Below are 27,185 nucleotides of genomic sequence, written 5' to 3' on the forward strand. Positions count from 1 at the left end.
GTCTTGATATTCCAACAAGTTGGAGTAACATGGGGACACTCCTTTGCATCTGCCTCATTTTTAATTTCTTTGCCCTTGTGATAGAAAACCAGTTGACGTCAACTCTAACTTTAGCATCTTTCTTTTAAGCAGAGTAGAAAGTGCTATCAAGTTGGGGTAGCTGTTTGCTGACTAAGTCACCTCTGTCAACCATGATTCTGTTCCATTTGTACTCCTCTTCTATCCAATTTTAAATCCTGGATTTTCCTTTGCTGGTGAAGACTTTAAACTGACAAGATTTTAGTCTGCCACCATTGTCTCTATCGGTACCCTCACAAAAGCACTGACTTTGATGCTGTATTTGGTAAGTGCTATTTGTTGGGGTAGTTTCAAGTGACCTGTGCTACAAGAGAGTGTTGTCTTTTGGAATTTACAGTGACATCTGCATCTAAAACACATTAAGATCACTTCAAACAGGAGCATTGATTTGTCCTTTGTTCATAAGTGCTTCTCTTTGGGGTAGTTTTAATAAGGACACGTACAACAAGCAAGACTGAACCCATTTGGCATGGAATTGCAGTGTTTACTATTACCTTTTTGTTCTTTGCTAATTTTACATCTTCTCGTCTTGATATTCCAACAAGTTGGAGTAACATGGGGACAATCTTTTGCATCTTCCTCATTTTTAATTTCTTTGCCCTTGTGATAAAAAAGCAGTTGACATCAACTCTAACTTTAGCATCTTTCTTTTAAGCAAAGTAGAAAGTGCTATCAAGTTGGGGTAGATGTTTGCTGACTTAGTCACCTCTGCCCACCAAGATTCTGTTCTTTTTGTACTCCTATTCTATTCAATTTTTAATTGCAACCTAGTAATGTTTGGAAAGAGAAGCAATCGTAATTCTGTTTTAGAATAACTGTTTCTCATTTGGCCAGTGTTGTCCCTGTTTATATTTTTATATTATGGTTTTGTCCATCATGCACTTCTACCACTTGCATCCAAACAGCAGCATACACACAGTAAACACTAGAGGGTGTGAGTTTGCATGAGAGTGCTCCCGTTGTTTACTGGTTTTGCACCTGGAATTGGTATAGCTTGTCAAATGGTCTCCTAATTCCTTCCTGCTGCAGGACACATAAAGCCTAGATGCATTTGCATCAAGTCAATTCAAATGTGTGAAAAATCCCATCACTTTCAACAATGCAGAGTTGTTCTGAAGACTTTCAGCCAGCAATCAAAACTTGATTAGCGTTCAAGAAAGGCTGAGTGTTAACGACTGTGGCAAAACCATAAGGCAAGTGCACCCTTATAATGGGTCCTGGCAAAGTACATGTCTCATATCTGCTCTTTCTAACAGCAGACAACAAGATGCGTGTGGCACTGCCTGCCAATGATTTCTCTTGCTGCTAAAGACTATGAACGGACAAGGTTTTAATCTGCTACTATTGTCACTATCGGTACCCTCACAAAGGCACTGACTTGGATGCTGTAATTGGTAAGTGCTATTTGTTGGGGTAGTTTCAAGTGACCTGTGCTACAAGAGAATGTTGTCTTTTGGAATTCAGAGTGGCATCTGCATGCCTTGCTTATTAAATTTCAATCTAAAGCACATTAAGATCACTTCAAACAGGAGCATTGATTTGTCCTTTGTTCATAAGTGCTTCTCTTTGGGGTAGTTTTAATAAGGACAGGTACAACAAGCAAGACTGAACCCATTTTGTATGGAATTGCATTGTTTACTTTTACCTTTTTGTTATTTGCTAATTTTACATCTTCTCGTCTTGATATTCCAACAAGTTGGAGTAACATGGGGACACTCCTTTGCATCTGCCTCATTTTTAATTTCTTTGCCCTTGTGATAGAAAATCAGTTGACATCAACTCTAACTTTAGCATCTTTCTTTTAAGCAGAGTAGAAAGTGCTATCAAGTTGGGGTAGATGTTTGCTGACTAAGTCACCTCTGTCCACCATGATTCTGTTCCATTTGTACTCCTCTTCTATCCAATTTTAAATCCTGGATTTTCCTTTGGTGGTGAAGACTTTAAACAGACAAGATTTTAGTCTGCCACCATTGTCTCTATCGGTACCCTCACAAAAGCACTGACTTTGATGCTGTATTTGGTAAGTGCTATTTGTTGGGGTAGTTTCAAGTGACATGTGCTACAAGAGAGTGTTGTCTTTTGGAATTTACAGTGACATCTGCATCTAAAACACATTAAGATCACTTCAAACAGGAGCATTGATTTGTCCTTTGTTCATAAGTGCTTCTCTTTGGGGTAGTTTTAATAAGGACAAGAACAACAAGCAAGACTGAACCCATTTGGTATGGAATTGCAGTGTTTACTATTACCTTTTTGTTCTTTGCTAATTTTACATCTTCTCGTCTTGATATTCCAACAAGTTGGAGTAACATGGGGACATTCCTTTGCATCTGCCTCATTTTTAATTGATAGAAACCAGTTGAGGTCAACTCTAACTTTAGCATCTTTCTTTTAAGCAAAGTAGAAAGTGCTATCAAGTTGGGGTAGATGTTTGCTGATTTAGTCACCTCTTAGTCCTATTCTATTCAATTTTTAATTGCAACCTAGTAATGTTTGGAAAGAGAAGCAATCGTACTTCTGTTTTAGAATAACTGTTTCTCATTTGGCCAGTGTTGTCCCTGTTTATATTTTTATATTATGGTTTTGTCCATCATGCACTTCTACCACTTGCATCCAAACAGCAGCATACACACAGTAAACACTAGAGGGTGTGAGTTTGCATGAGAGTGCTCCCGTTGTTTACTGGTTTTGCACCTGGAATTGGTATAGCTTGTCAAATGGTCTCCTAATTCCTTCCTGCTGCAGGACACATAAAGCCTAGATGCATTTGCATCAAGTCAATTCAAATGTGTGAAAAATCCCATCACTTTCAACAATGCAGAGTTGTTCTGAAGACTTTCAGCCAGCAATCAAAACTTGATTAGCGTTCAAGAAAGGCTGAGTGTTAACGACTGTGGCAAAACCATAAGGCAAGTGCACCCTTATAATGGGTCCTGGCAAAGTACATGTCTCATATCTGCTCTTTCTAACAGCAGACAACAAGATGCGTGTGGCACTGCCTGCCAATGATTTCTCTTGCTGCTAAAGACTATGAACGGACAAGGTTTTAATCTGCTACTATTGTCACTATCGGTACCCTCACAAAGGCACTGACTTGGATGCTGTAATTGGTAAGTGCTATTTGTTGGGGTAGTTTCAAGTGACCTGTGCTACAAGAGAATGTTGTCTTTTGGAATTCAGAGTGGCATCTGCATGCCTTGCTTATTAAATTTCAATCTAAAGCACATTAAGATCACTTCAAACAGGAGCATTGATTTGTCCTTTGTTCATAAGTGCTTCTCTTTGGGGTAGTTTTAATAAGGACAAGAACAACAAGCAAGACTGAACCCATTTTGTATGGAATTGCATTGTTTACTATTACCTTTTTGTTCTTTGCTAATTTTACATCTTCTCGTCTTGATAATCCAACAAGTTGGAGTAACATGGGGACACTCCTTTGCATCTGCCTCATTTTTAATTTCTTTGCCCTTGTGATAGAAAACCAGTTGACGTCAACTCTAACTTTAGCATCTTTCTTTTAAGCAGAGTAGAAAGTGCTATCAAGTTGGGGTAGCTGTTTGCTGACTAAGTCACCTCTGTCAACCATGATTCTGTTCCATTTGTACTCCTCTTCTATCCAATTTTAAATCCTGGATTTTCCTTTGCTGGTGAAGACTTTAAACTGACAAGATTTTAGTCTGCCACCATTGTCTCTATCGGTACCCTCACAAAAGCACTGACTTTGATGCTGTATTTGGTAAGTGCTATTTGTTGGGGTAGTTTCAAGTGACCTGTGCTACAAGAGAGTGTTGTCTTTTGGAATTTACAGTGACATCTGCATCTAAAACACATTAAGATCACTTCAAACAGGAGCATTGATTTGTCCTTTGTTCATAAGTGCTTCTCTTTGGGGTAGTTTTAATAAGGACACGTACAACAAGCAAGACTGAACCCATTTGGCATGGAATTGCAGTGTTTACTATTACCTTTTTGTTCTTTGCTAATTTTACATCTTCTCGTCTTGATATTCCAACAAGTTGGAGTAACATGGGGACAATCTTTTGCATCTTCCTCATTTTTAATTTCTTTGCCCTTGTGATAAAAAAGCAGTTGACATCAACTCTAACTTTAGCATCTTTCTTTTAAGCAAAGTAGAAAGTGCTATCAAGTTGGGGTAGATGTTTGCTGACTTAGTCACCTCTGCCCACCAAGATTCTGTTCTTTTTGTACTCCTATTCTATTCAATTTTTAATTGCAACCTAGTAATGTTTGGAAAGAGAAGCAATCGTAATTCTGTTTTAGAATAACTGTTTCTCATTTGGCCAGTGTTGTCCCTGTTTATATTTTTATATTATGGTTTTGTCCATCATGCACTTCTACCACTTGCATCCAAACAGCAGCATACACACAGTAAACACTAGAGGGTGTGAGTTTGCATGAGAGTGCTCCCGTTGTTTACTGGTTTTGCACCTGGAATTGGTATAGCTTGTCAAATGGTCTCCTAATTCCTTCCTGCTGCAGGACACATAAAGCCTAGATGCATTTGCATCAAGTCAATTCAAATGTGTGAAAAATCCCATCACTTTCAACAATGCAGAGTTGTTCTGAAGACTTTCAGCCAGCAATCAAAACTTGATTAGCGTTCAAGAAAGGCTGAGTGTTAACGACTGTGGCAAAACCATAAGGCAAGTGCACCCTTATAATGGGTCCTGGCAAAGTACATGTCTCATATCTGCTCTTTCTAACAGCAGACAACAAGATGCGTGTGGCACTGCCTGCCAATGATTTCTCTTGCTGCTAAAGACTATGAACGGACAAGGTTTTAATCTGCTACTATTGTCACTATCGGTACCCTCACAAAGGCACTGACTTGGATGCTGTAATTGGTAAGTGCTATTTGTTGGGGTAGTTTCAAGTGACCTGTGCTACAAGAGAATGTTGTCTTTTGGAATTCAGAGTGGCATCTGCATGCCTTGCTTATTAAATTTCAATCTAAAGCACATTAAGATCACTTCAAACAGGAGCATTGATTTGTCCTTTGTTCATAAGTGCTTCTCTTTGGGGTAGTTTTAATAAGGACAGGTACAACAAGCAAGACTGAACCCATTTTGTATGGAATTGCATTGTTTACTTTTACCTTTTTGTTATTTGCTAATTTTACATCTTCTCGTCTTGATATTCCAACAAGTTGGAGTAACATGGGGACACTCCTTTGCATCTGCCTCATTTTTAATTTCTTTGCCCTTGTGATAGAAAATCAGTTGACATCAACTCTAACTTTAGCATCTTTCTTTTAAGCAGAGTAGAAAGTGCTATCAAGTTGGGGTAGATGTTTGCTGACTAAGTCACCTCTGTCCACCATGATTCTGTTCCATTTGTACTCCTCTTCTATCCAATTTTAAATCCTGGATTTTCCTTTGGTGGTGAAGACTTTAAACAGACAAGATTTTAGTCTGCCACCATTGTCTCTATCGGTACCCTCACAAAAGCACTGACTTTGATGCTGTATTTGGTAAGTGCTATTTGTTGGGGTAGTTTCAAGTGACATGTGCTACAAGAGAGTGTTGTCTTTTGGAATTTACAGTGACATCTGCATCTAAAACACATTAAGATCACTTCAAACAGGAGCATTGATTTGTCCTTTGTTCATAAGTGCTTCTCTTTGGGGTAGTTTTAATAAGGACAAGAACAACAAGCAAGACTGAACCCATTTGGTATGGAATTGCAGTGTTTACTATTACCTTTTTGTTCTTTGCTAATTTTACATCTTCTCGTCTTGATATTCCAACAAGTTGGAGTAACATGGGGACATTCCTTTGCATCTGCCTCATTTTTAATTGATAGAAACCAGTTGAGGTCAACTCTAACTTTAGCATCTTTCTTTTAAGCAAAGTAGAAAGTGCTATCAAGTTGGGGTAGATGTTTGCTGATTTAGTCACCTCTTAGTCCTATTCTATTCAATTTTTAATTGCAACCTAGTAATGTTTGGAAAGAGAAGCAATCGTACTTCTGTTTTAGAATAACTGTTTCTCATTTGGCCAGTGTTGTCCCTGTTTATATTTTTATATTATGGTTTTGTCCATCATGCACTTCTACCACTTGCATCCAAACAGCAGCATACACACAGTAAACACTAGAGGGTGTGAGTTTGCATGAGAGTGCTCCCGTTGTTTACTGGTTTTGCACCTGGAATTGGTATAGCTTGTCAAATGGTCTCCTAATTCCTTCCTGCTGCAGGACACATAAAGCCTAGATGCATTTGCATCAAGTCAATTCAAATGTGTGAAAAATCCCATCACTTTCAACAATGCAGAGTTGTTCTGAAGACTTTCAGCCAGCAATCAAAACTTGATTAGCGTTCAAGAAAGGCTGAGTGTTAACGACTGTGGCAAAACCATAAGGCAAGTGCACCCTTATAATGGGTCCTGGCAAAGTACATGTCTCATATCTGCTCTTTCTAACAGCAGACAACAAGATGCGTGTGGCACTGCCTGCCAATGATTTCTCTTGCTGCTAAAGACTATGAACGGACAAGGTTTTAATCTGCTACTATTGTCACTATCGGTACCCTCACAAAGGCACTGACTTGGATGCTGTAATTGGTAAGTGTTATTTGTTGGGGTAGTTTCAAGTGACCTGTGCTACAAGAGAATGTTGTCTTTTGGAATTCAGAGTGGCATCTGCATGCCTTGCTTATTAAATTTCAATCTAAAGCACATTAAGATCACTTCAAACAGGAGCATTGATTTGTCCTTTGTTCATAAGTGCTTCTCTTTGGGGTAGTTTTAATAAGGACAGGTACAACAAGCAAGACTGAACCCATTTTGTATGGAATTGCATTGTTTACTTTTACCTTTTTGTTATTTGCTAATTTTACATCTTCTCGTCTTGATATTCCAACAAGTTGGAGTAACATGGGGACACTCCTTTGCATCTGCCTCATTTTTAATTTCTTTGCCCTTGTGATAGAAAATCAGTTGACATCAACTCTAACTTTAGCATCTTTCTTTTAAGCAGAGTAGAAAGTGCTATCAAGTTGGGGTAGATGTTTGCTGACTAAGTCACCTCTGTCCACCATGATTCTGTTCCATTTGTACTCCTCTTCTATCCAATTTTAAATCCTGGATTTTCCTTTGGTGGTGAAGACTTTAAACAGACAAGATTTTAGTCTGCCACCATTGTCTCTATCGGTACCCTCAGAAAAGCACTGACTTTGATGCTGTATTTGGTAAGTGCTATTTGTTGGGGTAGTTTCAAGTGACATGTGCTACAAGAGAGTGTTGTCTTTTGGAATTTACAGTGACATCTGCATCTAAAACACATTAAGATCACTTCAAACAGGAGCATTGATTTGTCCTTTGTTCATAAGTGCTTCTCTTTGGGGTAGTTTTAATAAGGACAAGAACAACAAGCAAGACTGAACCCATTTGGTATGGAATTGCAGTGTTTACTATTACCTTTTTGTTCTTTGCTAATTTTACATCTTCTCGTCTTGATATTCCAACAAGTTGGAGTAACATGGGGACACTCCTTTGCATCTGCCTCATTTTTAATTGATAGAAACCAGTTGAGGTCAACTCTAACTTTAGCATCTTTCTTTTAAGCAAAGTAGAAAGTGCTATCAAGTTGGGGTATTCTGTTTTAGAATAACTGTTTCTCATTTGGCCAGTGTTGTCCCTGTTTATATTTTTATATTATGGTTTTGTCCATCATGCACTTCTACCACTTGCATCCAAACAGCAGCATACACACAGTAAACACTAGAGGGTGTGAGTTTGCATGAGAGTGCTCCCGTTGTTTACTGGTTTTGCACCTGGAATTGGTATAGCTTGTCAAATGGTCTCCTAATTCCTTCCTGCTGCAGGACACATAAAGCCTAGATGCATTTGCATCAAGTCAATTCAAATGTGTGAAAAATCCCATCACTTTCAACAATGCAGAGTTGTTCTGAAGACTTTCAGCCAGCAATCAAAACTTGATTAGCGTTCAAGAAAGGCTGAGTGTTAACGACTGTGGCAAAACCATAAGGCAAGTGCACCCTTATAATGGGTCCTGGCAAAGTACATGTCTCATATCTGCTCTTTCTAACAGCAGACAACAAGATGCGTGTGGCACTGCCTGCCAATGATTTCTCTTGCTGCTAAAGACTATGAACGGACAAGGTTTTAATCTGCTACTATTGTCACTATCGGTACCCTCACAAAGGCACTGACTTGGATGCTGTAATTGGTAAGTGCTATTTGTTGGGGTAGTTTCAAGTGACCTGTGCTACAAGAGAATGTTGTCTTTTGGAATTCAGAGTGGCATCTGCATGCCTTGCTTATTAAATTTCGATCTAAAGCACATTAAGATCACTTCAAACAGGAGCATTGATTTGTCCTTTGTTCATAAGTGCTTCTCTTTGGGGTAGTTTTAATAAGGACAGGAACAACAAGCAAGACTGAACCCATTTTGTATGGAATTGCATTGTTTACTTTTACCTTTTTGTTATTTGCTAATTTTACATCTTCTCGTCTTGATATTCCAACAAGTTGGAGTAACATGGGGACACTCCTTTGCATCTGCCTCATTTTTAATTTCTTTGCCCTTGTGATAGAAAATCAGTTGACATCAACTCTAACTTTAGCATCTTTCTTTTAAGCAGAGTAGAAAGTGCTATCAAGTTGGGGTAGATGTTTGCTGACTAAGTCACCTCTGTCCACCATGATTCTGTTCCATTTGTACTCCTCTTCTATCCAATTTTAAATCCTGGATTTTCCTTTGGTGGTGAAGACTTTAAACAGACAAGATTTTAGTCTGCCACCATTGTCTCTATCGGTACCCTCAGAAAAGCACTGACTTTGATGCTGTATTTGGTAAGTGCTATTTGTTGGGGTAGTTTCAAGTGACATGTGCTACAAGAGAGTGTTGTCTTTTGGAATTTACAGTGACATCTGCATCTAAAACACATTAAGATCACTTCAAACAGGAGCATTGATTTGTCCTTTGTTCATAAGTGCTTCTCTTTGGGGTAGTTTTAATAAGGACAAGAACAACAAGCAAGACTGAACCCATTTGGTATGGAATTGCAGTGTTTACTATTACCTTTTTGTTCTTTGCTAATTTTACATCTTCTCGTCTTGATATTCCAACAAGTTGGAGTAACATGGGGACACTCCTTTGCATCTGCCTCATTTTTAATTGATAGAAACCAGTTGAGGTCAACTCTAACTTTAGCATCTTTCTTTTAAGCAAAGTAGAAAGTGCTATCAAGTTGGGGTATTCTGTTTTAGAATAACTGTTTCTCATTTGGCCAGTGTTGTCCCTGTTTATATTTTTATATTATGGTTTTGTCCATCATGCACTTCTACCACTTGCATCCAAACAGCAGCATACACACAGTAAACACTAGAGGGTGTGAGTTTGCATGAGAGTGCTCCCGTTGTTTACTGGTTTTGCACCTGGAATTGGTATAGCTTGTCAAATGGTCTCCTAATTCCTTCCTGCTGCAGGACACATAAAGCCTAGATGCATTTGCATCAAGTCAATTCAAATGTGTGAAAAATCCCATCACTTTCAACAATGCAGAGTTGTTCTGAAGACTTTCAGCCAGCAATCAAAACTTGATTAGCGTTCAAGAAAGGCTGAGTGTTAACGACTGTGGCAAAACCATAAGGCAAGTGCACCCTTATAATGGGTCCTGGCAAAGTACATGTCTCATATCTGCTCTTTCTAACAGCAGACAACAAGATGCGTGTGGCACTGCCTGCCAATGATTTCTCTTGCTGCTAAAGACTATGAACGGACAAGGTTTTAATCTGCTACTATTGTCACTATCGGTACCCTCACAAAGGCACTGACTTGGATGCTGTAATTGGTAAGTGCTATTTGTTGGGGTAGTTTCAAGTGACCTGTGCTACAAGAGAATGTTGTCTTTTGGAATTCAGAGTGGCATCTGCATGCCTTGCTTATTAAATTTCAATCTAAAGCACATTAAGATCACTTCAAACAGGAGCATTGATTTGTCCTTTGTTCATAAGTGCTTCTCTTTGGGGTAGTTTTAATAAGGACAGGTACAACAAGCAAGACTGAACCCATTTTGTATGGAATTGCATTGTTTACTTTTACCTTTTTGTTATTTGCTAATTTTACATCTTCTCGTCTTGATATTCCAACAAGTTGGAGTAACATGGGGACACTCCTTTGCATCTGCCTCATTTTTAATTTCTTTGCCCTTGTGATAGAAAACCAGTTGACATCAACTCTAACTTTAGCATCTTTCTTTTAAGCAAAGTAGAAAGTGCTATCAAGTTGGGGTAGATGTTTGCTGACTTAGTCACCTCTGCCCACCAAGATTCTGTTCCATTTGTACTCCTCTTCTATCCAATTTTAAATCCTGGATTTTCCTTTGTTGGTGAAGACTTTAAACAGACAAGATTTTAGTCTGCTACCATTGTCTCTATCGGTACCCTCACAAAAGCACTGACTTTGATGCTGTATTTGGTAAGTGCTATTTGTTGGGGTAGTTTCAAGTGACATGTGCTACAAGAGAGTGTTGTCTTTTGGAATTTACAGTGACATCTGCATCTAAAACACATTAAGATCACTTCAAACAGGAGCATTGATTTGTCCTTTGTTCATAAGTGCTTCTCTTTGGGGTAGTTTTAATAAGGATAAGAACAACAAGCAAGACTGAACCCATTTTGTATGGAATTGCATTGTTTACTATTACCTTTTTGTTCTTTGCTAATTTTACATCTTCTCGTCTTGATATTCCAACAAGTTAGAGTAACATGGGGACACTCCTTTGCATCTGCCTCATTTTTAATTGATAGAAACCAGTTGAGGTCAACTCTAACTTTAGCATCTTTCTTTTAAGCAAAGTAGAAAGTGCTATCAAGTTGGGGTAGATGTTTGCTGATTTAGTCACCTCTTAGTCCTATTCTATTCAATTTTTAATTGCAACCTAGTAATGTTTGGAAAGAGAAGCAATCGTAATTCTGTTTTAGAATAACTGTTTCTCATTTGGCCAGTGTTGTCCCTGTTTATATTTTTATATTATGGTTTTGTCCATCATGCACTTCTACCACTTGCATCCAAACAGCAGCATACACACAGTAAACACTAGAGGGTGTGAGTTTGCATGAGAGTGCTCCCGTTGTTTACTGGTTTTGCACCTGGAATTGGTATAGCTTGTCAAATGGTCTCCTAATTCCTTCCTGCTGCAGGACACATAAAGCCTAGATGCATTTGCATCAAGTCAATTCAAATGTGTGAAAAATCCCATCACTTTCAACAATGCAGAGTTGTTCTGAAGACTTTCAGCCAGCAATCAAAACTTGATTAGCGTTCAAGAAAGGCTGAGTGTTAACGACTGTGGCAAAACCATAAGGCAAGTGCACCCTTATAATGGGTCCTGGCAAAGTACATGTCTCATATCTGCTCTTTCTAACAGCAGACAACAAGATGCGTGTGGCACTGCCTGCCAATGATTTCTCTTGCTGCTAAAGACTATGAACGGACAAGGTTTTAATCTGCTACTATTGTCACTATCGGTACCCTCACAAAGGCACTGACTTGGATGCTGTAATTGGTAAGTGCTATTTGTTGGGGTAGTTTCAAGTGACCTGTGCTACAAGAGAATGTTGTCTTTTGGAATTCAGAGTGGCATCTGCATGCCTTGCTTATTAAATTTCGATCTAAAGCACATTAAGATCACTTCAAACAGGAGCATTGATTTGTCCTTTGTTCATAAGTGCTTCTCTTTGGGGTAGTTTTAATAAGGACAGGTACAACAAGCAAGACTGAACCCATTTTGTATGGAATTGCATTGTTTACTTTTACCTTTTTGTTATTTGCTAATTTTACATCTTCTCGTCTTGATATTCCAACAAGTTGGAGTAACATGGGGACACTCCTTTGCATCTGCCTCATTTTTAATTTCTTTGCCCTTGTGATAGAAAATCAGTTGACATCAACTCTAACTTTAGCATCTTTCTTTTAAGCAGAGTAGAAAGTGCTATCAAGTTGGGGTAGATGTTTGCTGACTAAGTCACCTCTGTCCACCATGATTCTGTTCCATTTGTACTCCTCTTCTATCCAATTTTAAATCCTGGATTTTCCTTTGGTGGTGAAGACTTTAAACAGACAAGATTTTAGTCTGCCACCATTGTCTCTATCGGTACCCTCAGAAAAGCACTGACTTTGATGCTGTATTTGGTAAGTGCTATTTGTTGGGGTAGTTTCAAGTGACATGTGCTACAAGAGAGTGTTGTCTTTTGGAATTTACAGTGACATCTGCATCTAAAACACATTAAGATCACTTCAAACAGGAGCATTGATTTGTCCTTTGTTCATAAGTGCTTCTCTTTGGGGTAGTTTTAATAAGGACAAGAACAACAAGCAAGACTGAACCCATTTGGTATGGAATTGCAGTGTTTACTATTACCTTTTTGTTCTTTGCTAATTTTACATCTTCTCGTCTTGATATTCCAACAAGTTGGAGTAACATGGGGACACTCCTTTGCATCTGCCTCATTTTTAATTGATAGAAACCAGTTGAGGTCAACTCTAACTTTAGCATCTTTCTTTTAAGCAAAGTAGAAAGTGCTATCAAGTTGGGGTATTCTGTTTTAGAATAACTGTTTCTCATTTGGCCAGTGTTGTCCCTGTTTATATTTTTATATTATGGTTTTGTCCATCATGCACTTCTACCACTTGCATCCAAACAGCAGCATACACACAGTAAACACTAGAGGGTGTGAGTTTGCATGAGAGTGCTCCCGTTGTTTACTGGTTTTGCACCTGGAATTGGTATAGCTTGTCAAATGGTCTCCTAATTCCTTCCTGCTGCAGGACACATAAAGCCTAGATGCATTTGCATCAAGTCAATTCAAATGTGTGAAAAATCCCATCACTTTCAACAATGCAGAGTTGTTCTGAAGACTTTCAGCCAGCAATCAAAACTTGATTAGCGTTCAAGAAAGGCTGAGTGTTAACGACTGTGGCAAAACCATAAGGCAAGTGCACCCTTATAATGGGTCCTGGCAAAGTACATGTCTCATATCTGCTCTTTCTAACAGCAGACAACAAGATGCGTGTGGCACTGCCTGCCAATGATTTCTCTTGCTGCTAAAGACTATGAACGGACAAGGTTTTAATCTGCTACTATTGTCACTATCGGTACCCTCACAAAGGCACTGACTTGGATGCTGTAATTGGTAAGTGCTATTTGTTGGGGTAGTTTCAAGTGACCTGTGCTACAAGAGAATGTTGTCTTTTGGAATTCAGAGTGGCATCTGCATGCCTTGCTTATTAAATTTCGATCTAAAGCACATTAAGATCACTTCAAACAGGAGCATTGATTTGTCCTTTGTTCATAAGTGCTTCTCTTTGGGGTAGTTTTAATAAGGACAGGTACAACAAGCAAGACTGAACCCATTTTGTATGGAATTGCATTGTTTACTTTTACCTTTTTGTTATTTGCTAATTTTACATCTTCTCGTCTTGATATTCCAACAAGTTGGAGTAACATGGGGACACTCCTTTGCATCTGCCTCATTTTTAATTTCTTTGCCCTTGTGATAGAAAATCAGTTGACATCAACTCTAACTTTAGCATCTTTCTTTTAAGCAGAGTAGAAAGTGCTATCAAGTTGGGGTAGATGTTTGCTGACTAAGTCACCTCTGTCCACCATGATTCTGTTCCATTTGTACTCCTCTTCTATCCAATTTTAAATCCTGGATTTTCCTTTGGTGGTGAAGACTTTAAACAGACAAGATTTTAGTCTGCCACCATTGTCTCTATCGGTACCCTCAGAAAAGCACTGACTTTGATGCTGTATTTGGTAAGTGCTATTTGTTGGGGTAGTTTCAAGTGACATGTGCTACAAGAGAGTGTTGTCTTTTGGAATTTACAGTGACATCTGCATCTAAAACACATTAAGATCACTTCAAACAGGAGCATTGATTTGTCCTTTGTTCATAAGTGCTTCTCTTTGGGGTAGTTTTAATAAGGACAAGAACAACAAGCAAGACTGAACCCATTTGGTATGGAATTGCAGTGTTTACTATTACCTTTTTGTTCTTTGCTAATTTTACATCTTCTCGTCTTGATATTCCAACAAGTTGGAGTAACATGGGGACACTCCTTTGCATCTGCCTCATTTTTAATTGATAGAAACCAGTTGAGGTCAACTCTAACTTTAGCATCTTTCTTTTAAGCAAAGTAGAAAGTGCTATCAAGTTGGGGTATTCTGTTTTAGAATAACTGTTTCTCATTTGGCCAGTGTTGTCCCTGTTTATATTTTTATATTATGGTTTTGTCCATCATGCACTTCTACCACTTGCATCCAAACAGCAGCATACACACAGTAAACACTAGAGGGTGTGAGTTTGCATGAGAGTGCTCCCGTTGTTTACTGGTTTTGCACCTGGAATTGGTATAGCTTGTCAAATGGTCTCCTAATTCCTTCCTGCTGCAGGACACATAAAGCCTAGATGCATTTGCATCAAGTCAATTCAAATGTGTGAAAAATCCCATCACTTTCAACAATGCAGAGTTGTTCTGAAGACTTTCAGCCAGCAATCAAAACTTGATTAGCGTTCAAGAAAGGCTGAGTGTTAACGACTGTGGCAAAACCATAAGGCAAGTGCACCCTTATAATGGGTCCTGGCAAAGTACATGTCTCATATCTGCTCTTTCTAACAGCAGACAACAAGATGCGTGTGGCACTGCCTGCCAATGATTTCTCTTGCTGCTAAAGACTATGAACGGACAAGGTTTTAATCTGCTACTATTGTCACTATCGGTACCCTCACAAAGGCACTGACTTGGATGCTGTAATTGGTAAGTGCTATTTGTTGGGGTAGTTTCAAGTGACCTGTGCTACAAGAGAATGTTGTCTTTTGGAATTCAGAGTGGCATCTGCATGCCTTGCTTATTAAATTTCAATCTAAAGCACATTAAGATCACTTCAAACAGGAGCATTGATTTGTCCTTTGTTCATAAGTGCTTCTCTTTGGGGTAGTTTTAATAAGGACAGGTACAACAAGCAAGACTGAACCCATTTTGTATGGAATTGCATTGTTTACTTTTACCTTTTTGTTATTTGCTAATTTTACATCTTCTCGTCTTGATATTCCAACAAGTTGGAGTAACATGGGGACACTCCTTTGCATCTGCCTCATTTTTAATTTCTATGCCCTTGTGATAGAAAATCAGTTGACATCAACTCTAACTTTAGCATCTTTCTTTTAAGCAGAGTAGAAAGTGCTATCAAGTTGGGGTAGATGTTTGCTGACTAAGTCACCTCTGTCCACCATGATTCTGTTCCATTTGTACTCCTCTTCTATCCAATTTTAAATCCTGGATTTTCCTTTGGTGGTGAAGACTTTAAACAGACAAGATTTTAGTCTGCCACCATTGTCTCTATCGGTACCCTCACAAAAGCACTGACTTTGATGCTGTATTTGGTAAGTGCTATTTGTTGGGGTAGTTTCAAGTGACATGTGCTACAAGAGAGTGTTGTCTTTTGGAATTTACAGTGACATCTGCATCTAAAACACATTAAGATCACTTCAAACAGGAGCATTGATTTGTCCTTTGTTCATAAGTGCTTCTCTTTGGGGTAGTTTTAATAAGGACAAGAACAACAAGCAAGACTGAACCCATTTGGTATGGAATTGCAGTGTTTACTATTACCTTTTTGTTCTTTGCTAATTTTACATCTTCTCGTCTTGATATTCCAACAAGTTGGAGTAACATGGGGACACTCCTTTGCATCTGCCTCATTTTTAATTGATAGAAACCAGTTGAGGTCAACTCTAACTTTAGCATCTTTCTTTTAAGCAAAGTAGAAAGTGCTATCAAGTTGGGGTAGATGTTTGCTGACTTAATCACCTCTGCCCACCAAGATTCTGTTCCATTTGTACTCCTCTTCTATCCAATTTTAAATCCTGGATTTTCCTTTGTTGGTGAAAACTTTAAACAGACAAGATTTTAGTCTGCCACCATTGTCTCTATCGGTACCCTCACAAAAGCACTGACTTTGATGCTGTATTTGGTAAGTGCTATTTGTTGGGGTAGTTTCAAGTGACATGTGCTACAAGAGAGTGTTGTCTTTTGGAATTTACAGTGACATCTGCATCTAAAACACATTAAGATCACTTCAAACAGGAGCATTGATTTGTCCTTTGTTCATAAGTGCTTCTCTTTGGGGTAGTTTTAATAAGGACAAGAACAACAAGCAAGACTGAACCCATTTTGTATGGAATTGCATTGTTTACTATTACCTTTTTGTTCTTTGCTAATTTTACATCTTCTCGTCTTGATATTCCAACAAGTTGGAGTAACATGGGGACACTCCTTTGCATCTGCCTCATTTTTAATTTCTTTGCCCTTGTGATAGAAAACCAGTTGACGTCAACTCTAACTTTAGCATCTTTCTTTTAAGCAGAGTAGAAAGTGCTATCAAGTTGGGGTAGCTGTTTGCTGACTAAGTCACCTCTGTCAACCATGATTCTGTTCCATTTGTACTCCTCTTCTATCCAATTTTAAATCCTGGATTTTCCTTTGCTGGTGAAGACTTTAAACTGACAAGATTTTAGTCTGCCACCATTGTCTCTATTGGTACCCTCACAAAAGCACTGACTTTGATGCTGTATTTGGTAAGTGCTATTTGTTGGGGTAGTTTCAAGTGACCTGTGCTACAAGAGAGTGTTGTCTTTTTGAATTTACAGTGACATCTGCATCTAAAACACATTAAGATCACTTCAAACAGGAGCATTGATTTGTCCTTTGTTCATAAGTGCTTCTCTTTGGGGTAGTTTTAATAAGGACAGGTACAACAAGCAAGACTGAACCCATTTGGCATGGAATTGCAGTGTTTACTATTACCTTTTTGTTCTTTGCTAATTTTACATCTTCTCGTCTTGATATTCCAACAAGTTGGAGTAACATGGGGACAATCTTTTGCATCTTCCTCATTTTTAATTTCTTTGCCCTTGTGATAAAAAAGCAGTTGACATCAACTCTAACTTTAGCATCTTTCTTTTAAGCAAAGTAGAAAGTGCTATCAAGTTGGGGTAGATGTTTGCTGACTTAGTCACCTCTGCCCACCAAGATTCTGTTCTTTTTGTACTCCTATTCTATTCAATTTTTAATTGCAACCTAGTAATGTTTGGAAAGAGAAGCAATCGTAATTCTGTTTTAGAATAACTGTTTCTCATTTGGCCAGTGTTGTCCCTGTTTATATTTTTATATTATGGTTTTGTCCATCATGCACTTCTACCACTTGCATCCAAACAGCAGCATACACACAGTAAACACTAGAGGGTGTGAGTTTGCATGAGAGTGCTCCCGTTGTTTACTGGTTTTGCACCTGGAATTGGTATAGCTTGTCAAATGGTCTCCTAATTCCTTCCTGCTGCAGGACACATAAAGCCTAGATGCATTTGCATCAAGTCAATTCAAATGTGTGAAAAATCCCATCACTTTCAACAATGCAGAGTTGTTCTGAAGACTTTCAGCCAGCAATCAAAACTTGATTAGCGTTCAAGAAAGGCTGAGTGTTAACGACTGTGGCAAAACCATAAGGCAAGTGCACCCTTATAATGGGTCCTGGCAAAGTACATGTCTCATATCTGCTCTTTCTAACAGCAGACAACAAGATGCGTGTGGCACTGCCTGCCAATGATTTCTCTTGCTGCTAAAGACTATGAACGGACAAGGTTTTAATCTGCTACTATTGTCACTATCGGTACCCTCACAAAGGCACTGACTTGGATGCTGTAATTGGTAAGTGCTATTTGTTGGGGTAGTTTCAAGTGACCTGTGCTACAAGAGAATGCTGTCTTTTGGAATTCAGAGTGGCATCTGCATGCCTTGCTTATTAAATTTCAATCTAAAGCACATTAAGATCACTTCAAACAGGAGCATTGATTTGTCCTTTGTTCATAAGTGCTTCTCTTTGGGGTAGTTTTAATAAGGACAGGTACAACAAGCAAGACTGAACCCATTTTGTATGGAATTGCATTGTTTACTTTTACCTTTTTGTTATTTGCTAATTTTACATCTTCTCGTCTTGATATTCCAACAAGTTGGAGTAACATGGGGACACTCCTTTGCATCTGCCTCATTTTTAATTTCTTTGCCCTTGTGATAGAAAATCAGTTGACATCAACTCTAACTTTAGCATCTTTCTTTTAAGCAGAGTAGAAAGTGCTATCAAGTTGGGGTAGATGTTTGCTGACTAAGTCACCTCTGTCCACCATGATTCTGTTCCATTTGTACTCCTCTTCAATCCAATTTTAAATCCTGGATTTTCCTTTGGTGGTGAAGACTTTAAACAGACAAGATTTTAGTCTGCCACCATTGTCTCTATCGGTACCCTCACAAAAGCACTGACTTTGATGCTGTATTTGGTAAGTGCTATTTGTTGGGGTAGTTTCAAGTGACATGTGCTACAAGAGAGTGTTGTCTTTTGGAATTTACAGTGACATCTGCATCTAAAACACATTAAGATCACTTCAAACAGGAGCATTGATTTGTCCTTTGTTCATAAGTGCTTCTCTTTGGGGTAGTTTTAATAAGGACAATAACAACAAGCAAGACTGAACCCATTTGGTATGGAATTGCAGTGTTTACTATTACCTTTTTGTTCTTTGCTAATTTTACATCTTCTCGTCTTGATATTCCAACAAGTTGGAGTAACATGGGGACAATCTTTTGCATCTTCCTCATTTTTAATTTCTTTGCCCTTGTGATAAAAAAGCAGTTGACATCAACTCTAACTTTAGCATCTTTCTTTTAAGCAAAGTAGAAAGTGCTATCAAGTTGGGGTAGATGTTTGCTGACTTAGTCACCTCTGCCCACCAAGATTCTGTTCTTTTTGTACTCCTATTCTATTCAATTTTTAATTGCAACCTAGTAATGTTTGGAAAGAGAAGCAATCGTAATTCTGTTTTAGAATAACTGTTTCTCATTTGGCCAGTGTTGTCCCTGTTTATATTTTTATATTATGGTTTTGTCCATCATGCACTTCTACCACTTGCATCCAAACAGCAGCATACACACAGTAAACACTAGAGGGTGTGAGTTTGCATGAGAGTGCTCCCGTTGTTTACTGGTTTTGCACCTGGAATTGGTATAGCTTGTCAAATGGTCTCCTAATTCCTTCCTGCTGCAGGACACATAAAGCCTAGATGCATTTGCATCAAGTCAATTCAAATGTGTGAAAAATCCCATCACTTTCAACAATGCAGAGTTGTTCTGAAGACTTTCAGCCAGCAATCAAAACTTGATTAGCGTTCAAGAAAGGCTGAGTGTTAACGACTGTGGCAAAACCATAAGGCAAGTGCACCCTTATAATGGGTCCTGGCAAAGTACATGTCTCATATCTGCTCTTTCTAACAGCAGACAACAAGATGCGTGTGGCACTGCCTGCCAATGATTTCTCTTGCTGCTAAAGACTATGAACGGACAAGGTTTTAATCTGCTACTATTGTCACTATCGGTACCCTCACAAAGGCACTGACTTGGATGCTGTAATTGGTAAGTGCTATTTGTTGGGGTAGTTTCAAGTGACCTGTGCTACAAGAGAATGTTGTCTTTTGGAATTCAGAGTGGCATCTGCATGCCTTGCTTATTAAAGGGTCACGAAACACCAAAACACATTTTTTGAGCTGTTGACAGTCATACATGTGTCCCACACTGCTAAAAACACTATTAGGACACCTATATTTCACTAAAAAGTGTAAATTGGTTGTTTTTGCGTTATTTCAAGCAAATTCGTACTTCCTGTTTGAAACGAATTTTTGAAGCTGCGTCACGGTCATGACATAATAGCGTGTATTCCAGCGTGCAGACTGGACTTCTGTGCCAGAGTGTGCCTTATTACGTCTTACAGTGTGATGCATTAATGCATGAGTAAGGCTGGGTTCAAACCAATCAGCGCGCTCTATTGTGCAACTTCATTAATATTCATTAGTGTCACCGTCTTTACACCACAGAGACGCCACGTTGTGTTGGCAAAACAAGCGTGAAGTGTTGCTTTTACAGTTTGCTGCCATTAAGTTTCGTTTTCATTTTCTCTCTGTGAGAGCTCATCTGGATCACGTGTGGATTACAATGTACGCGACGCTCGACAACAATAATTTACGTGTCTAAGGGGGATTATTTACCTGAGAGCTGTTCTCATCTGCAAACGCTGAAATCCGGATTCCGGATGTAGTCTTCTCTTCATAAAGACGCGGCTCTAGTTGCTGGTGATTATCCTGTCTCTACAGATTTGGTAAGTGAGCGACCAGTGCTCTTTGTATATTCAGTTTGTTCGTATCAAATAAGTTAACTATTGCATTGAGTGCAAACATGTTAGCACCGCATTTTGTGACCGGAATAACACACGCGGCTTTCGGACGCTACCTGCCGAGTGCATCTAAGTTTCCGGGAAATGCGGAGTTTTTTTTCTGTCATTCGCCGTGCGGTATCAAACATTGCATGAAAAATACACGCTTAGAGCAGATCTTCGAATCAAATATCTCATTTGTCGCGAGGGGCATGAATGAATTCCCTGAATGAAAGAGCCAAACTGCAGTTAAAGTCCAACATTTAATAATTTGGCAAATAATTCGACTACAGATGTCCATGTAGGTTAAACACCATCCCTTTCTCCTGTGTATTTTGACTGAAACTCGCGCGTGCCCAAATAGACACTCCCACACCATCCCACTTTAGTTCCTCCGACACTCCCCCCTAAACAGAGCTGGACACCCCCACTTTTCTGACTTTTCCCAAAGAAGAGGTGTGAAAACACCCTGCTGAAACGAGGGGGTTTCATGGCCTTTAAATTTCAATCTAAAGCACATTAAGATCACTTCAAACAGGAGCATTGATTTGTCCTTTGTTCATAAGTGCTTCTCTTTGGGGTAGTTTTAATAAGGACAGGTACAACAAGCAAGACTGAACCCATTTTGTATGGAATTGCATTGTTTACTTTTACCTTTTTGTTATTTGCTAATTTTACATCTTCTCGTCTTGATATTCCAACAAGTTGAAGTAACATGGGGACACTCCTTTGCATCTGCCTCATTTTTAATTTCTTTGCCCTTGTGATAGAAAATCAGTTGACATCAACTCTAACTTTAGCATCTTTCTTTTAAGCAGAGTAGAAAGTGCTATCAAGTTGGGGTAGATGTTTGCTGACTAAGTCACCTCTGTCCACCATGATTCTGTTCCATTTGTACTCCTCTTCTATCCAATTTTAAATCCTGGATTTTCCTTTGGTGGTGAAGACTTTAAACAGACAAGATTTTAGTCTGCCACCATTGTCTCTATCGGTACCCTCACAAAAGCACTGACTTTGATGCTGTATTTGGTAAGTGCTATTTGTTGGGGTAGTTTCAAGTGACATGTGCTACAAGAGAGTGTTGTCTTTTGGAATTTACAGTGACATCTGCATCTAAAACACATTAAGATCACTTCAAACAGGAGCATTGATTTGTCCTTTGTTCATAAGTGCTTCTCTTTGGGGTAGTTTTAATAAGGACAAGAACAACAAGCAAGACTGAACCCATTTGGTATGGAATTGCAGTGTTTACTATTACCTTTTTGTTCTTTGCTAATTTTACATCTTCTCGTCTTGATATTCCAACAAGTTGGAGTAACATGGGGACACTCCTTTGCATCTGCCTCATTTTTAATTGATAGAAACCAGTTGAGGTCAACTCTAACTTTAGCATCTTTCTTTTAAGCAAAGTAGAAAGTGCTATCAAGTTGGGGTAGATGTTTGCTGACTTAATCACCTCTGCCCACCAAGATTCTGTTCTTTTTGTAGTCCTATTCTATTCAATTTTTAATTGCAACCTAGTAATGTTTGGAAAGAGAAGCAATCGTAATTCTGTTTTAGAATAACTGTTTCTCATTTGGCCAGTGTTGTCCCTGTTTATATTTTTATATTATGGTTTTGTCCATCATGCACTTCTACCACTTGCATCCAAACAGCAGCATACACACAGTAAACACTAGAGGGTGTGAGTTTGCATGAGAGTGCTCCCGTTGTTTACTGGTTTTGCACCTGGAATTGGTATAGCTTGTCAAATGGTCTCCTAATTCCTTCCTGCTGCAGGACACATAAAGCCTAGATGCATTTGCATCAAGTCAATTCAAATGTGTGAAAAATCCCATCACTTTCAACAATGCAGAGTTGTTCTGAAGACTTTCAGCCAGCAATCAAAACTTGATTAGCGTTCAAGAAAGGCTGAGTGTTAACGACTGTGGCAAAACCATAAGGCAAGTGCACCCTTATAATGGGTCCTGGCAAAGTACATGTCTCATATCTGCTCTTTCTAACAGCAGACAACAAGATGCGTGTGGCACTGCCTGCCAATGATTTCTCTTGCTGCTAAAGACTATGAACGGACAAGGTTTTAATCTGCTACTATTGTCACTATCGGTACCCTCACAAAGGCACTGACTTGGATGCTGTAATTGGTAAGTGCTATTTGTTGGGGTAGTTTCAAGTGACCTGTGCTACAAGAGAATGTTGTCTTTTGGAATTCAGAGTGGCATCTGCATGCCTTGCTTATTAAATTTCAATCTAAAGCACATTAAGATCACTTCAAACAGGAGCATTGATTTGTCCTTTGTTCATAAGTGCTTCTCTTTGGGGTAGTTTTAATAAGGACAGGTACAACAAGCAAGACTGAACCCATTTTGTATGGAATTGCATTGTTTACTTTTACCTTTTTGTTATTTGCTAATTTTACATCTTCTCGTCTTGATATTCCAACAAGTTGGAGTAACATGGGGACACTCCTTTGCATCTGCCTCATTTTTAATTTCTTTGCCCTTGTGATAGAAAACCAGTTGACATCAACTCTAACTTTAGCATCTTTCTTTTAAGCAAAGTAGAAAGTGCTATCAAGTTGGGGTAGATGTTTGCTGACTTAGTCACCTCTGCCCACCAAGATTCTGTTCCATTTGTACTCCTCTTCTATCCAATTTTAAATCCTGGATTTTCCTTTGTTGGTGAAGACTTTAAACAGACAAGATTTTAGTCTGCTACCATTGTCTCTATCGGTACCCTCACAAAAGCACTGACTTTGATGCTGTATTTGGTAAGTGCTATTTGTTGGGGTAGTTTCAAGTGACATGTGCTACAAGAGAGTGTTGTCTTTTGGAATTTACAGTGACATCTGCATCTAAAACACATTAAGATCACTTCAAACAGGAGCATTGATTTGTCCTTTGTTCATAAGTGCTTCTCTTTGGGGTAGTTTTAATAAGGATAAGAACAACAAGCAAGACTGAACCCATTTTGTATGGAATTGCATTGTTTACTATTACCTTTTTGTTCTTTGCTAATTTTACATCTTCTCGTCTTGATATTCCAACAAGTTAGAGTAACATGGGGACACTCCTTTGCATCTGCCTCATTTTTAATTGATAGAAACCAGTTGAGGTCAACTCTAACTTTAGCATCTTTCTTTTAAGCAAAGTAGAAAGTGCTATCAAGTTGGGGTAGATGTTTGCTGATTTAGTCACCTCTTAGTCCTATTCTATTCAATTTTTAATTGCAACCTAGTAATGTTTGGAAAGAGAAGCAATCGTAATTCTGTTTTAGAATAACTGTTTCTCATTTGGCCAGTGTTGTCCCTGTTTATATTTTTATATTATGGTTTTGTCCATCATGCACTTCTACCACTTGCATCCAAACAGCAGCATACACACAGTAAACACTAGAGGGTGTGAGTTTGCATGAGAGTGCTCCCGTTGTTTACTGGTTTTGCACCTGGAATTGGTATAGCTTGTCAAATGGTCTCCTAATTCCTTCCTGCTGCAGGACACATAAAGCCTAGATGCATTTGCATCAAGTCAATTCAAATGTGTGAAAAATCCCATCACTTTCAACAATGCAGAGTTGTTCTGAAGACTTTCAGCCAGCAATCAAAACTTGATTAGCGTTCAAGAAAGGCTGAGTGTTAACGACTGTGGCAAAACCATAAGGCAAGTGCACCCTTATAATGGGTCCTGGCAAAGTACATGTCTCATATCTGCTCTTTCTAACAGCAGACAACAAGATGCGTGTGGCACTGCCTGCCAATGATTTCTCTTGCTGCTAAAGACTATGAACGGACAAGGTTTTAATCTGCTACTATTGTCACTATCGGTACCCTCACAAAGGCACTGACTTGGATGCTGTAATTGGTAAGTGCTATTTGTTGGGGTAGTTTCAAGTGACCTGTGCTACAAGAGAATGTTGTCTTTTGGAATTCAGAGTGGCATCTGCATGCCTTGCTTATTAAATTTCGATCTAAAGCACATTAAGATCACTTCAAACAGGAGCATTGATTTGTCCTTTGTTCATAAGTGCTTCTCTTTGGGGTAGTTTTAATAAGGACAGGTACAACAAGCAAGACTGAACCCATTTTGTATGGAATTGCATTGTTTACTTTTACCTTTTTGTTATTTGCTAATTTTACATCTTCTCGTCTTGATATTCCAACAAGTTGGAGTAACATGGGGACACTCCTTTGCATCTGCCTCATTTTTAATTTCTTTGCCCTTGTGATAGAAAATCAGTTGACATCAACTCTAACTTTAGCATCTTTCTTTTAAGCAGAGTAGAAAGTGCTATCAAGTTGGGGTAGATGTTTGCTGACTAAGTCACCTCTGTCCACCATGATTCTGTTCCATTTGTACTCCTCTTCTATCCAATTTTAAATCCTGGATTTTCCTTTGGTGGTGAAGACTTTAAACAGACAAGATTTTAGTCTGCCACCATTGTCTCTATCGGTACCCTCAGAAAAGCACTGACTTTGATGCTGTATTTGGTAAGTGCTATTTGTTGGGGTAGTTTCAAGTGACATGTGCTACAAGAGAGTGTTGTCTTTTGGAATTTACAGTGACATCTGCATCTAAAACACATTAAGATCACTTCAAACAGGAGCATTGATTTGTCCTTTGTTCATAAGTGCTTCTCTTTGGGGTAGTTTTAATAAGGACAAGAACAACAAGCAAGACTGAACCCATTTGGTATGGAATTGCAGTGTTTACTATTACCTTTTTGTTCTTTGCTAATTTTACATCTTCTCGTCTTGATATTCCAACAAGTTGGAGTAACATGGGGACACTCCTTTGCATCTGCCTCATTTTTAATTGATAGAAACCAGTTGAGGTCAACTCTAACTTTAGCATCTTTCTTTTAAGCAAAGTAGAAAGTGCTATCAAGTTGGGGTATTCTGTTTTAGAATAACTGTTTCTCATTTGGCCAGTGTTGTCCCTGTTTATATTTTTATATTATGGTTTTGTCCATCATGCACTTCTACCACTTGCATCCAAACAGCAGCATACACACAGTAAACACTAGAGGGTGTGAGTTTGCATGAGAGTGCTCCCGTTGTTTACTGGTTTTGCACCTGGAATTGGTATAGCTTGTCAAATGGTCTCCTAATTCCTTCCTGCTGCAGGACACATAAAGCCTAGATGCATTTGCATCAAGTCAATTCAAATGTGTGAAAAATCCCATCACTTTCAACAATGCAGAGTTGTTCTGAAGACTTTCAGCCAGCAATCAAAACTTGATTAGCGTTCAAGAAAGGCTGAGTGTTAACGACTGTGGCAAAACCATAAGGCAAGTGCACCCTTATAATGGGTCCTGGCAAAGTACATGTCTCATATCTGCTCTTTCTAACAGCAGACAACAAGATGCGTGTGGCACTGCCTGCCAATGATTTCTCTTGCTGCTAAAGACTATGAACGGACAAGGTTTTAATCTGCTACTATTGTCACTATCGGTACCCTCACAAAGGCACTGACTTGGATGCTGTAATTGGTAAGTGCTATTTGTTGGGGTAGTTTCAAGTGACCTGTGCTACAAGAGAATGTTGTCTTTTGGAATTCAGAGTGGCATCTGCATGCCTTGCTTATTAAATTTCGATCTAAAGCACATTAAGATCACTTCAAACAGGAGCATTGATTTGTCCTTTGTTCATAAGTGCTTCTCTTTGGGGTAGTTTTAATAAGGACAGGTACAACAAGCAAGACTGAACCCATTTTGTATGGAATTGCATTGTTTACTTTTACCTTTTTGTTATTTGCTAATTTTACATCTTCTCGTCTTGATATTCCAACAAGTTGGAGTAACATGGGGACACTCCTTTGCATCTGCCTCATTTTTAATTTCTTTGCCCTTGTGATAGAAAATCAGTTGACATCAACTCTAACTTTAGCATCTTTCTTTTAAGCAGAGTAGAAAGTGCTATCAAGTTGGGGTAGATGTTTGCTGACTAAGTCACCTCTGTCCACCATGATTCTGTTCCATTTGTACTCCTCTTCTATCCAATTTTAAATCCTGGATTTTCCTTTGGTGGTGAAGACTTTAAACAGACAAGATTTTAGTCTGCCACCATTGTCTCTATCGGTACCCTCAGAAAAGCACTGACTTTGATGCTGTATTTGGTAAGTGCTATTTGTTGGGGTAGTTTCAAGTGACATGTGCTACAAGAGAGTGTTGTCTTTTGGAATTTACAGTGACATCTGCATCTAAAACACATTAAGATCACTTCAAACAGGAGCATTGATTTGTCCTTTGTTCATAAGTGCTTCTCTTTGGGGTAGTTTTAATAAGGACAAGAACAACAAGCAAGACTGAACCCATTTGGTATGGAATTGCAGTGTTTACTATTACCTTTTTGTTCTTTGCTAATTTTACATCTTCTCGTCTTGATATTCCAACAAGTTGGAGTAACATGGGGACACTCCTTTGCATCTGCCTCATTTTTAATTGATAGAAACCAGTTGAGGTCAACTCTAATTTTAGCATCTTTCTTTTAAGCAAAGTAGAAAGTGCTATCAAGTTGGGGTATTCTGTTTTAGAATAACTGTTTCTCATTTGGCCAGTGTTGTCCCTGTTTATATTTTTATATTATGGTTTTGTCCATCATGCACTTCTACCACTTGCATCCAAACAGCAGCATACACACAGTAAACACTAGAGGGTGTGAGTTTGCATGAGAGTGCTCCCGTTGTTTACTGGTTTTGCACCTGGAATTGGTATAGCTTGTCAAATGGTCTCCTAATTCCTTCCTGCTGCAGGACACATAAAGCCTAGATGCATTTGCATCAAGTCAATTCAAATGTGTGAAAAATCC

The 27,185-nt window shown here is 38.8% G+C and overlaps 2 long non-coding RNA genes across 2 annotated transcripts; both read left to right on the forward strand.

The window, feature by feature from the left end:
- Window positions 1–604: 604 nt before the first annotated feature.
- LOC148679974 (uncharacterized) lies at window positions 605–4,902 on the forward strand. Its single transcript, XR_015942456.1, has 2 exons — window positions 605–737; window positions 1,888–4,902. It is a non-coding gene; the product is annotated as an uncharacterized LOC148679974 (long non-coding RNA).
- Window positions 4,903–21,235: 16,333 nt separating this feature from the next.
- Window positions 21,236–22,888, forward strand: LOC148679975 (uncharacterized). The gene is made up of 2 exons (XR_015942463.1): window positions 21,236–21,567; window positions 22,706–22,888. It is a non-coding gene; the product is annotated as an uncharacterized LOC148679975 (long non-coding RNA).
- The last annotated feature ends 4,297 nt before the right edge of the window (window positions 22,889–27,185 follow it).

This window comes from Danio rerio, chromosome 4 (genome assembly GCF_052040795.2).
Source record: "Danio rerio strain M-AB ecotype USA chromosome 4, GRCz13ab, whole genome shotgun sequence".
Classification (NCBI taxonomy): domain Eukaryota; kingdom Metazoa; phylum Chordata; class Actinopteri; order Cypriniformes; family Danionidae; genus Danio; species Danio rerio.